Here is a 14,294-nt window from a genome sequence, read left to right on the forward strand (position 1 = left end):
GGATTCCAGTCCTCTTTATGCCCACCAGAAAGAGTCTCTTGGTATAAAGGTCCTCTTTCTACCACAAACCTGGACGTGTTGAAGAAGCTGAGAGGTGGGGGCTTGCTCCGGGCTACCATTCAAGCTCCTTTGAGGCTCTCATCTGCTTCCTGCTCTGCCTGGAACTGCTCCCTTGATGCTGGAGACATCAGCTCCCCACTGGGTTGTAGACTTGGGATGAGTCCCTCTTGAAGTGATGCAGGTGATGTGGTTGTCTCTGCTGTCAGTGAACTGCTCTCTTCTGGTGCACTGGGTCGCATTGCAGGCTCCGACAATGCCTCTTGTGCAGATGCAGTTGGTGCTGCAGACTCTGTGGTGTTTTCTGCTGCTGGTTCCAATTCTGGCACTGGCTGCTCCACCAGTTCTGGCTCTTGGGCTGATTCCATCTGCATTCCAGGAACTGGATCCACTGCTGCTATTGTAGATGCTGGTCTGGTTCCACCATTTCCATCTGGGTGTCTGGCCCTGAGGTGACTGGAGATACAGACTGGGCCCCTGTAGAAGGCTCAAGAATGGGGTTAGGTGTGGAGGCCTGCTTATCCCTGCTGCAGGTAACCATTCCCACCTTCTTAGTTTGTCTCATATGGTTGGCCAAGTCCTCTCCCACCAGTATAGCAATGGGACAATCATCATCAATTTCAACAATCCAAATTCCTAACCAGCCCTGTAACCTGGCTGTAGGCAGGTCAAAAGAGTCTGCCTTGAGGGGCTGAACAATTACTTGAGCCTTTGGGTTGATGAGTTTGGGGTCCGCTACGGACTGGTGGATTGTGAACACTTGTGTTCCAGTGTCTCTTCATGCAATAACCTTCCCTCTTGCACTCACAGTTTCCCTTTTCTCTGGGGGTGTCTGGGAAGCATCTGGGCCTGAGGATTCTTGGTGTGACCCCAGTGCAATGAACTGCACTCTGCTCATGCTCTTGGGGCAGCTGGCCTTCACACACCCCAACTCATTACATTTAGAACATTGCCCAGCTGACTTGTCACTGCAGTGAGGATGATTGCTAGAGAATGGGGTTATGCGATGAGAGGGTGTCTGTGGCTTCCCCAGGGTGGAAAGTGCTCCTCCCTGGGAGGTAAACCTTTGGATTGCCCCTGGTGGTGGGAAGCCATCTCTGCACGCCCCTTCTGATACTCCCTCGAATGGCTGTCAGTTTTGTTCCCCCTCCATCACCTCCAGCCACCTGACTCCAATTTTCCCCACTTCTGTTATGGTTTTGAGCTTCCCCTCTAGGATGTAGGAGCTCTTTAGGAATGCCCTCTAGGAACTATTCCATTTTCATCAGGAGAGATGCCACTTGCTCCTAATAATCATGTGTCCCAGTTTTGGTTTATCTGGTAGGCATGTTGGGGCAATGCCACATCTGATTTCCACCTTAGGACTCTGAAATGGCAATGGGGATGTTCAGCGGTGAGCCCCATCCTAATTCTGGCCTCTCGTTGAAAAACTCCATAATCATTCATGTTTTCCTCAGTCATTTCAGCTGTCACTTCTGCTAAGGGTCCATTGAGTTGTGGTCTCAGCTCCATCATGTACTGGTCTTTAGGGATGTTTTACCAAACATAGACCCTTTCAAAATTCACTAAAAAGGCCCCTGCATTATTTCCTACCTTGTACACCCAGCATTTCTTTGGCTGGGGAGCATTATTTGGATCAGAGTAGTTAGTCAATGTAGCTGGAGTGCTCAGCTTCTCAACTTTCTCCAGCTCAAAGCACCTCTGCTTTTCCCTCTCCTCTAAATGCTTCATCTCCACTATCACTTCCAAACGCTTCATCTGTAGGAAGAACTCCATCTCATCCTTAATTAGAGGGCTGCATGACTCAGTGCCTCTTGTTTCCCCAGCACCTGGCTTAAAACTCACACAAAGAAAAAAAAGCAAGCAGGCTTTCTTTCATTTCAAATCTCAACTCCTTCCCCACTGGCTCTTCTGACTCCCTGCCAATACCTCCTAGCTACCTGAATTTAACCCTTTGGTTATGGGATGCTGGGATGTTCAGAAAATGCCAGCAATCTTCCTATCCATCCCACACCCACATTAGGGCAGCTGCTTCTACAGTCAGATGTAACCTGATACTTCTCCGCTCTCTGCAACCAATTCTGACCAAAATTTGTCCCTTGATGCTTCCCACAGTCCTGTATGTACTATTTTGTTATGTTCAAGTTCCTTTATGTAGTACTATCTACAATAGGAGTTAGGAAAACCCCAAACTAATTAAATTACTATTAGTAGTGTGAATGGCACCCATCACACTAAGCAAATTTACTGAAGCAAAATCTATTTGAACAATTCAATTAGATGCCATCACCTCAGGAAGGAGAATGGAATGCCTGGATGAATGATTGAATTGCCTTTGGCAGTTTAAAAGAAATGTCCTTGGCATCAGTTATATGGCTTTTTTTTAGTAACTAATACAAAGAAACCATGGCTTTTTATCATCTCTCCGGTTAGCTTCATCCTGTAAGGAGTATGTTGCAGATGGAAAAAAAATTGCTTCCGTTAGTCTTGATATCAAAGAGCAATTATGAATAAATGACAGAATCTAGCATATGTAATCTAAAGATTTGCCATTTCTTGCTAATTGCATTGGCAGATATATTTCAGGCCTGTATGTGAGTCTATTGAAGTCAGTAGGAAAACTCCCATTGCTTTCAATGAGAATAGAGGTTTGGATCCCTAATGTGCTTTGAAAGAGGTATGTGGTGTTCATTATGTCAACCAGTAGCTCAGTTCATCTTAACCATGGCAAATGTCATTGCGGAGCCTTTGGCCATTATCTTTGAAAACTCATGGAGATCAGGAGAGTGGTGGTTGGGGACTCCCTCCTAAGAGGGACTGAGAAAGCTATCTGCCATCCAGACCTGCAATCCCGAGAAGTGTGCTGCTTCCCAGGAGCTCAAATTCAGGATGTCACCAAGAGTCTTTCAAAAGTGATTAAACCTTTAGAATCATAGAATCATAGAACTGGAAGAGACCTCAGAAGGTCATCAAGTCCAGCCCCCAGCTCTAGGCAGGACCAATTCCAACTAAATCAACCCGGCCAGGGCTTTGTCAAGCAGAGACTTAAACACCTCTAGGGATGGAGACTCCACTACTTCCCTAGGTAACCCATTCCAGTGCTTCACCACCCTCCTAGTGAAATAGTTTTTCCTAATATCCAACCTGGACCTTTCCTACCACAACTTGAGACCATTTCTCCTTGTTCTGCCATCTGTCACTACTGAGAACAGCCTCTCTCCATCCTCTTTGGAACCTCCCTTCAGGAAGTTGAAGGCTGCTATCAAATCCCCCCTCACTCTTCGCTTCTGCAGACTAAACAGACCCAAGTCCCTCAGCCTCTCCTCATAAGTCATATGCTCCAGCCCCCTAATCATTTTGGTTGCCCTCCGCTGGACCCTCTCCAATGCGTCCACATCCTTTTTGTGGTGGGGGGCCCAGAACTGGACACAATACTCCAGATGCAGCCTCACCAAAGCCGAATAAAGGGGAATGATGACATCTCTGGATCTGCTGGCAATGCTCCTCTTACTGTAACCTAATAAGCCATTAGCCTTCTTGGCTACAAGGGTACACTGTTGACTCATATCTAGCGTCTCATCCACTGTAATCCTCAGGTCCTTTTCTGCAGAACTACTACCTAACCGGTTGGTCCACAACTTGTAACTATGCTTGGGATTCTTCCATCCTAAGTGCAGGACTCTACACTTGTCCTTGTTGAACGTCATCAGATTTCTTGTGGCCCAATCCTCCAATTTGTCCAAGTCATTCTGTACCCTATCTCTGCCCTTAAGCATATCTACCTCTCCCCCCAGCTTAGTGTCATCCGCAAACTTGCTGAGGGTGCAATCCATCCCCTCATACAGATCATTAATAAAGATATTGAACAAAACCGGTCCTAGAACCGAACCTTGGGGCACTCCGCTAGAAACTGACCGCCATCCTGACATTGAGCCGTTGATCACTACCCGCTGGGCTCAGCCTTCTAGTGATCTTTCTATCCATCTTACCGTCCATTTATCCAATCCACATTCCCTTAACTTGCTGGCAAGAATATTGTGGGAGACCGTATCAAAAGCCTTGCTAAAGTCAAGGTATATAACATCCACTGACTTCCACCGAGCCAGTTACCTCATCATAGAAGCTAATCAGATTGGTCAGGCACGACTTGCCCTTTGTGAATCCATGCTGACTATTCCTAATCACTTTCCTCTCATCCAAGTGCCTCAATATGGATTCCTTAGGGATCCCTTCCATGATTTTTCCAAGAACCGAGATAAGACATGCCCCCTTGACACAGAGGCAGGGGACAACTCTCCCCTGCTCCAGCCACACTATACATGGCACAGGGACATGGGTGCGGTCTTGGGGCAGATCCCAGTCCCGGGGAGAGCCAGACATCCTGATCATGGCCTCTGTACAAACACAATGGCTCTGACAGTGCAGGGCACGGTTGCCCTCACGTCGCAGGGGGATGCTGGGCATCATCCACTGTGTTCCCAGAGAGAACTGACCACTTCTCTTCTTTCTCTACAGCTACACCAGCTGCTCGTGCAGGGTGCATCACCCCACCCGGGACATGCTCTCTCACCTGCGGCCTGCTCTGGACCACCACCCTGCGAGCCCTGAAGCGCACCTGGATGTGGGCAGACCTGCAGCTCCACCAGGAGCACATGGCTGAGAAGCGAGCCAGGAATGCTACCCTGCAGGCCCTGATGCAGAGCATGGTGCCCCGTGCCCGTCCTGCACCTGCTGCCCCCCCAACAACTGTCCCTTCTCCCACTCCTGCCCCCCTCCCACCTCTTCCTCCTCAACCTCCACACCCTCCTCCTCAATGTCCACACCCCCCACCTCAACCTCCGCACCCTCCACCCCATACCTCCGGGGATGCCAAGACCCCTTCCCTCGCTGTGCTGGGAGGCGGTTTGCCCAGCGAGACCACACCCCTGATCCCTGAGTTTCCTCTCCCCCTCCTTCCTCTTGCTTCCCCCTTCCAGCTCCCTCCTCCCAGTTTTCCCCCTCCCCTCTCCCACCCTCTCTCCTGCCCTCTCCCACCTCCTTTCCCCCGTCTCCCTACAATTTCATTCCCCCTCCCCAGTTGTGTTGAATAAACAGAGTTTCTATTTTTGAAAATACGTGTCTTTTATTTGACATCAGGAAGGCGGGATTAGGGAAGTGGAAGGAGGAGAGGGAGGAATGGGGCACAAGCCCCCAGTGGGGCAGACCGGGGAGACTGTTAGGGCTCCTCAGGGTGGAAGCTCTCCCACAGGGCCCCCTGGATCCTGACATCCCCTCTATGGTCCTCCCGGATGGCAGCCTGTAGAGAGTGCAGCCAGGCTGCCTGCACCATGTCCATGAGATGCAGCAGAGTCCCCGGGGGCAGGTGTGGTTCCATGTCGCAGAGTGCCATGGTACCCCGGGTGAGGGCAAGCAGAGCACTCCGACACACAAATGTTTTGCTGTCCCTCATCGAGGTAGACCAGCAAACAGAAAAACCTGAGAACTGTCTGCCTGGGGTGGGGGTCAGGTCCCTTTAAGCAGAGCCATCGGCTAGCCTGAGGGAGCAGCACCACGCTCTAAGTCCTAACCTGATGCCCTGCTGGCACTGCTTCCGGCCAGCCTTAACTTCGGTTCAGGGTCCACTCAATGTGGACATGCTAGTTTGAATTAGCAAAACGCTAATTCGAACTAGTTTTTAGGTCTAGTTCAAATTAGCTTAGTTCAAATTAACTAATTCGAACTAAGTTAGTTCAAATTAGTGCTGTAGTGTAGACATACCCTAAGAGAGCAGTATGATTGCTCAGAGCTCCAGTATTTAGAGGGAGAAAAGCCTGTTGAAAGTCTATGGGTTAACTTTAGAGTTGGAAGCAACAGGGGTGATGTTGTGGTTGGTGTCTGCTATAGACCACTGGATCAGGTGGATGAGGTAGACGAGGCTTTCTTCAGACAACTGACATCTTCCAGATTGCAGGCCCTGGTTCTCATGGGGCACTTTAATCACCCTGAAATCTGTTGGGAGACCAAAACAGCAGTACACAGACAATCCAGGAAGTTTTTGGAGAATGTTGGGGATAACTTCTTGGTACAGGTGCTGAAGGAACCGACCAGGGGCCGTGCGCAGCTTGACCTGTTGCTCACAAACAGGGAGGAACTAGTAGGGGAAGTAGAGGTGGGTGACAACCTAGGAAGCAGTGATCATGACATTATAGATTTCAGGATCCTGAAGAAAGGAGAGTAGCCAAATACACACCCTGGACTTCAGAAAAGAAGACTTTGACCCTCTCAGAGAACTGATGGGCAGGATTACATGGGATGCTCACATGAAGAGGAAAGGAATCCAGGAGAGCTGGCAGTATTTTAAAGAAGCCTTATTGAGGGCACAGGAAGAAACCATCCCCATGCGCAGCAAGAAAAGCAAATACGGTAGACAAGCAGATTAGCTTACCAGAGAAATCCTTGGTGAGATTAAACACAAAAAGGAAGCTTACAGGAAGTGGAAACTTGGACAGATGACCAGGGAGGAATATAAATATATTGCTCGAGAATGCAGGGGAGTTATCAGGAAGGCAAAAGCACAATTGGAAGTGCAGCTAGCAAGAGGTGTGAAGGATAAGAAAGGTTTCTACAGACACGTTAGCAATAAGGGTACATCTACACTACAGCGCTAATTCGAACTAAATTAGTTCGAATTAGTTAATTCGAACTAAGCTAATTCGAACTAGCGCATCTAGAACTAAAAACTAGTTCGAATTAGCGTTTTGCTAATTCGAACTAGCGCGTCCACACTGATTGGACGCAGGGGGGCATTTAAGGGCAGCTGAAACCAGTTCTGGCAGGGCATCAGGTCAGTAGTTGCTTTCTGTGGCTGCTGTCTGAGGCTATCTGAGGCTCGAGCTTAAAGGGACACCCCTGGACAGCCGGTTCTCAGCTTTTCCTGCTCGCCGAGGGACAGCAAAGTGTTGGTCTCTGTGCCCGTCTGTGTCGGTGCTTCCCTTCGGGGGGGCCGCCGCAGGTGGCAACATGGAGCCACAACTCGCCCTGCACCTTCTGGTGCACTTTCTGGACTTGCTGCTGCAAGCCTGCCAGCAGTGGCTCGAGGCTGCCTGGCACCACTTGGTGAACGTCAGCCCCCTGCCTCTCCGCCTGGCCGCCCTGGGGGCCGTGGAGGAGCCACGGCGGCGCCCCGGCACCGGCGTGCCCCGCCGCGTCTGGAGTCTGGACACCAGCAGCGACTGGTGGGACCACATCGTCCTGGAGCGCTGGGAGGACCGACAGTGGACCCAGAACTTCAGGATGAGGAGGGACACCTTCCTGGAGCTCTGCAAGTGGCTCGCCACTGCCCTGCGCAGAAGGGACACTCGCATGAGACCCGCCATCCTCCTCCAGAAGCGGGTGGCCATCGCCCTCTGGAAGCTCTCCACGCCGGACAGCTACCGATCCGTCGGGAACTAGTTCGGCGTGGGGAGATCCACCATCGGAGCGGTGCTCATGCAGGTATGGCACTCGTCGGCCACCGAGCCGGGGGAGAGGGGGACTGCGAGGAGGGGATGGGCCACCCCAGGGACAAAGGGGGGGCGGGAGGAGGCGAAAGCGCCCCACACCAGAGGGGTTGGGCTGTCCCGGCCATACTACACGCCGCCAGGGGGGTTGCTTCCGGGAGTGGGGCGTGGGGCACTACCAGGGCACGCACGGTCCCAGCCACCCGGGTGCCCCACTGATTGGCTCTTTGCTGTGTCTCTCTCCGCAGGTGGTCAAGGCCATCAACCAGGTGCTGCTCCGCAGGGTGGTCCACCTCGCTGATCTGGACGCCGTCATCCGGGGATTCGGCGCCCTCGGCTTCCCCAACTGCGGGGGGGCCATGGACGGGACGCACATCCCCATCCGTGCCCCGGAACACCAGGCGTCCCGGTACGTCAACCGCAAGGGGTACTTCTCCGTGATCCTGCAGGCCGTGTGTGACCACCGGGGACAGTTCACGGACATTAATGTGGGCTGGTCCTGCAAAGCACATGACGCCCGGGTGTACCACAACTCCTCCGTGTGCCAGCGGCTGCAGGACGGGACCTTCTTCCCCGACCGCCACATCAGGGTCGGGGACGTGGACATGCCCGTGTGCCTGGTGGGGGATGCCGCCTACCCACTGCAGCCCTGGCTCATGAAGCCCTACACGGGGCACCTCAATCCCTCCCGCCAGGCCTTCAATGCCAGGATGACCAGGGCCCGCATCGTGGTGGAGGGGGCCTTTGGACGACTGAAAGCCCGCTTTCGATGCCTCCTCACCCGTCTGGACCTGGCCGAGCACAACATCCCTCCCGTGGTGGCAGCATGTTGTGTGCTCCACAATTTGTGTGAGCGGAAGGGGGAGGCTTTCCTGCCAGCCTGGATGGCTGAGGCTGACCACATGGCTGGACAGTACGGTCAGCCCCGCACTGCCGCCATCCGGGAAGCCCAGCGGGGGGCCGTCTGGATCCGGGAAGCCCTGTGGGAGAGCTTCCTGGTGGAGGAGGAGGACTGACCTCTCCCTGCATGCCCCACTGGGGCCTTCTTCCACCCTACCCCCCTTCCCCTTTCCCCTCCCTACCTACTGTCAAATAAAGACACCTGTTTTTGAAACAAAAATGTCTGTTTATTTCACAGAACTGGGTGGTGGAAGGGAGGAATGAGGGTGGGAGAGGGGAGGGAGAAACCTGGGATGAGGGAGCTGGAAGGGGAGGGAAGGGAGGAAGGGAAAGGAAAGCTCAGGGGTGGGAGTCCGGCTGCCTCTCCCGTCTCACCACACTGCGGGTCCGGGGGTGTCGGTGGGAAATGGTTGTGGAGGGGGGGGGCAGGAGGGACAGGGGGTATGGAGGAAGCAGGAGCGGAAGCAGGAGCGGGAGCAGGAGGGGGAGCAGGAGGAGCAGGGGGAGCAGGGGGAGGAGGAAATGGGAAGCGGTCAAGAAGGCTCTGGTGGTGGCCTCGCAGAGCACGGCCCTGCTTCTCCAGTGCCTCCAGACTCCTCCGGCGCAGCCTCAGGTCCTCCTGGACCCAGTGGTCCTGGATGCGGAGCTGGTGGTCCATGAACCGGAGGTGCCGCCGCTGATACTCCTCCTCGTTCCTGGCTCTCCTGCTTGCCCGGGCACGGGCAGCTGCTGCAGGCGGTGTGGTGCGCCCTGCAGGCCCAGGTGCTGCAGCTGTGGTGCAACAAGACCAGCGGTCAATTACCCCAGGGGCCCAGGTGTGTGAAACCCAGCTCCCCTCTGCAAGGCCAGGGCCCCTGCAGGATCCCCAGCTGCTGCTCCGTGGTGGGCAAGGCCCAGGCACACGGTCCCGGGGCTCCCTCTCGCCCCAGCCCCCCGTACACATAAGGGGAACACGATGGTACTCACAGGTGGACGCCTCCCCGGCCTCAGACGACGCAGGCGAGCGGCTCTGTGGGGTGCCTCGGGGGTCCCTGGTCCCGGTCAGGCTGGTGGCAGGCTCCTGGCTCTCAGAGCCCTCCTCCTCCTCCTCCGTCTCCAGGAGCGAGCCCTCTGCCCCGGGGTCAATCACGTCCCGGGGGGCAGGGATGGCATGAGCCCCCAGGAGGCGGTCCAGGGCATGGAAGTGGGGGCAGGCCTCTGGGTCGGCCCCTGGCTGGCAGGCCCGGGAGTAGGACTGCCGCAGGTCTTTGACCTTGCAGCGGACCTGCTCCCGGCTGCACTGGTGGCCCCTGGCGGCCAGGCTGGCAGCCATGCGGCCGTAGACAGCCGCGTTCCTGTGGCTAGTGCGGTGATCGTGGACATTGGTGGTTTCCCCCCAAACCTCGATGAGGTCCACAATCTCCGCACTTGACCAAGCGGGCGCCCACCTTTTGAGCCCCCGGGCAGGCTCCTGGGAGCCGCCAGGCTGGTCCTGGGGAGCAGTGGAAGGCTGGGAGCCCTCGGGTGGCTGGCTCATCCTGTGGCAGGTGCAGGGTCTGCTGGCACGGGTGCTTGAAGCCTTGCAACTGGCACAAACTGTGTAGCCAGCCCGTGGCCCTTTAAGGGCTCTGGGGCCGGGAGGGGGGCAATAGAGTTTCCCTGGTGTTGGTCAGAGTGGCCACCAGGGAAACCTGGGAAGCCTTAGCCTCCCACTAGTTCGAATTAAGGGGCTACACACCCCTTAATTCGAACTAGCTAGTTCAAACTAGGCTTAATCCTCGTAAAATGAGGTTTACCTAGTTCGAACTAAGCGCTCCATTAGTTCGAATTAAGTTCGAACTAACGGAGCGCTAGTGTAGCGCCTTGGAAAGTTAGTTCGAACTAACGTCTGTTAGTTCGAACTAACTTTGTAGTGTAGACATACCCTAAGAGGGTAATCAGAGAGAGTGTGGGGCACTTATTGGATGAAAGAGGTAACCTAGTGATAGATGATGCGGAAACGCTGAAATACTCAATGCTATCTTTGCCTCTGTCTTCATGGACAAGGTCTGCTCCCAGACAAATGCACTAGGCAATACAGTATGGGAAGGAGGTGGACAGCCTTTGGTGAGGAAAGAATAATTTAGGAACTCTTTAGAAAAGCTAAACATACACAATTCTATGGGCCCGGATTTAATGCATCCAAGTGTACTGAGGGAGTTGGAAAATGTCCTTGCGGAGCCTTTGGCCATTATCTTTGAGAACTCATGGAGATCGGGAGAGATCCTGGATGACTGGAAAAAGGCAAATGTAGTTCTCATCTTTAAAAAAGGGAAGAACAATCTAGTGAACTACAGACCCATCAGCCTTACCTCAGTCCCCGGAAAAATTATGGTGGGAATCCTCAAGGAATCCATTTTGCAGCACTTGGAAGAGGGGAAAATGATCAGGAATAGTCAACATGGATTCATGAAGGGCAAGTCATGCCTGACCAATCTAAGTAGCTTCTATTGTGAGGTAACTGGCTCTGTGGATATGGGAAAGTCAGTGAATGTGATATACCTTGACTTTAGCAAAGCTTTTGATACAATTTCTCCCACAATATTCTTGCTAGCAAATTAAGGGAATAGGGATTGGATAAATGGACTGTAAGATGGATAGAAAGCTGGCTAGAATGTTGGGCCCAATGCATAGTGATCAACAGCTCAATGTCAGGTTGGCAGTCGGTTTCTAGTGGAGTGCCCCAAGGATCTGTTCTAGGACTGGTTTTGTTCAACAGTTTTATTAATTACCTGGATGAGGGGATGGATTGTATCCTCAGCAAGTTCGCAGATGACACTAAGCTAGGGGGAGAGGTAGATACGCTGGAGGGCAGGGTAGAGTCCAAGGTGACCTGGACAGATTAGATCAGGGGTTCCCAAACTTTTTGACACGAGGATCAGTAAATCCAGTCACAAGCTTTTGGAGGACTGGTAAGAGTCGTTTGCATATTTGCATATTCATTAAGCAAGTGATGAATATGCAAGTAAGTTGTTTCTGGTCCTCCCAATGCCCCTGATGCCAGCTTTAGCAAAGCTTTTTATATGGTGACCCACAATATTCTTGTCAGCGAGTTAAGGGAATGTGGATTGAATAGACTGTAAGATGGTTGGAAAGCTGGCTAGAGCAGGGTTTCCCAAACCTGACTGGTCCCAGATGAGGGATTTTTTTGGACCAGGGGAGGTCCTGGTTCCCCCCCTTGCCACTAGGCATCAGGGCTCCTGGCTCCCCCCTCCCCACTAGGCTTCTTTGCACCTCCCTCCTCTGCAACCTAACTAAGCTGCTCACCCCACTGATTCCCTACCTCCCCCAAAACCATTCCCCACAATCCAAGGGAGTGCAGCACCAGTTCCCTGCACCCCCTCACAGCCCAGCTGAGCTGCCCTTCTGTTCCCTATGCCTTCCCCCATCCACCTCAGCCCAGTTGAGCCCCGCACTGGTTCCCTGCATGCCTCCCCCACAGCACAGCTGAGCCCCCTATCGCTGCACCTCCCCCCAAGCCCTGCAAAACTGCTGAGCCCAGCGCTGATTTCCTGCCCCTCCCTCCTGTCCCCAGTGCCTCCCTCCTCCTGCAGCCCAGGTGAGCCCAGCTTCCCGCACCTCCTCCCCGGCCCCTGCAGCCCAGCCTGGCGCCCCCTAGTGTCAGAGGAGTAGCGAGGATGTTATGCGCCCGGGGGCAAAAGCAAAATTTGCCTCCCCCTGCCATGGGGAAGAGCCCTGAACCTGGCACATGGCTGAGCTGGACCCTGAGAGGAAGGAGGGAGCTTGTACTGCATCTTCCCCCACACCCTTCAGTTTGAGGCAGGTCCCCACATTCACTATCCACAACAACACATAGAGGTAATCGATCACCTCAGTAATGCCAACTCCTTTAGAACTGAGGCCCAGATTATCCAGCACGAGTTGAGGTAGAGAGGGCACTGTGCGCACGTGTCTGATATATGTTTACCAAAACTGCTACCTGCCCAACTCGTCAACAGGAATGGTTCGGAGCAGTGTTTCTCAACCTCTTTTTATAAAGTACCCCCCTTTCAAAAAATTATCAGTACCCCCAGCACAGTTTTCAGATACACAAAATGTTTTTCTACCATTGCAACACATTTGTTTAAACAACTTAATCATAGCTGGGTGGGTGATGAAATTCGTGTGTGTAAAAAGTACAAAAATAATAAAGCACTGAATAACTTAAACCAAAAATTCAAGTTATCCAAATTTCAGTTGTGTTGATGTACCCCCTCAAACTTCTCTCGAGCACCCCTATGGGTATTCATACTACTGGATGAGAAACACTGGTTTAGAGCAGTATTTTTCAATTTTTTAATAAAGTACCCGATTAAAAAAATTAAGTATCCCCAATGCACCCACCCATCCCCCAGATCCAAGCATCTCCAGCTTCCCTGCTCCAACCTAATGCACCTTCTGCCCTCCTCCCGCCCCGCTGTAATCCAATGCCCAGATACCCCCAGCTTTCCTGCCCTAGCCCAATCCCTTTCCCCCTTCCCCTCCCACCCTGCCTTTACAGTGGCTGCTCCTGCCGCTTGGCCCTGCCTCGGAGGCTTGATTGCACAGGGAGCACGTGGCCTGACAGTGCTCATGTAATGTCGAAAGCTGCTACCTTATAGGAATGTGCTACTGATAGCATTTTCTTATCTGTGTGATTGTAAGGAAATGCTCCTATAGGAAATTGCTATCAGAAGTAGCCCAGTCCTACAGGGAGCATTTCCATATAGACCAGGTTCTCCGCTCGCTGCAACTCATGGTGCTGTGCGCTCTGCTCCCACCCCAGCTGGGCACCCTCCTAGCCTGGTGCCCGGGGGCAACTTCGCTGCCCCCCCCCGCTACACCTCTGTGCCAGGAGCCCGGAACATCTGGCTGAATCCTCCACCCAGCCTGCTCCAGGGCTTGGGGGACCCAGTGCCGCATGTGCACTCTGGAAGCCTGGGGCACCCCAGCAACCATGCTGAGGCCCAGTATTTTTTCCACACGGCCCATAGTTTGGAAAACACTGGATTAGAGGATTGGGCCAAAAGAATTCTGATGAGGTTCAACAAGGACAAGTGTAGAGTCCTGCACTTGGGACGGAAGAATCCCAAGCATTGTTACAGGCTGGAAACCAAATGGCTAAGTAGCAGTTCTGCAGGAAAGGACCTGTGGATTACAGTGGATGAAAAGATGGATATGAGTCAACTGTATTAGTCAAGAAGGCGAATGGAATATTAAGGTGGATTAGGAGGAGCATTGTCAGCAGATCCAGAGAAGTGATTATTCCCCTTTATTCGGCTCTGGTGAGGCCACATCTGGAGTATTCTGTCTAGTTCTGGGCCCTCCACTATAGAAATGATGTGGACGCATTGGAGAGGGTCCAGCAGAGGGCAATCAAAATGATTAGGGGGCTGGAGCATATCTCCTATGAGGAGAGACTGAGGAATTTGGGTTTGTTTAGCCTGCAAAGGAGAAGTGTGAGGGGGGATTTGATAGCAGCCTTCAAGTTCCTGAAGTGAGGTTCCAAAGAGAATGGAGAGAGGCTGTTCCCAGCAATGACGGATGGCAGAACAAGTTACAGTGGGGGAGGCCTAGGCTGGATATTAGGGGAAACTATTTCACTAGGAGGGTGGTGAAGCACTGGAATGGGTTACCTAGGGAGGTGGAATCTCCATCCCTAGAGGATTTTAAGTCTCAGCTTGACAAAGCCCTGGCTGGGTTGATTTAGTTGGGATTGGTCCTGCCTTGGGCAGGGGACTGGACTTGATGACCTCCTGAGGTCTCTTCCAGCTCTGATTCTATTATTTGAATGTGATACATTTGTTATTGCTCACTTACAATGGCATCTGATAAAATAGCACTTTGGATGACCATTTTTAA

The sequence above is a fragment of the Pelodiscus sinensis genome, chromosome 13, assembly GCF_049634645.1.
Source record: "Pelodiscus sinensis isolate JC-2024 chromosome 13, ASM4963464v1, whole genome shotgun sequence".
Lineage (NCBI taxonomy): Eukaryota > Metazoa > Chordata > Testudines > Trionychidae > Pelodiscus > Pelodiscus sinensis.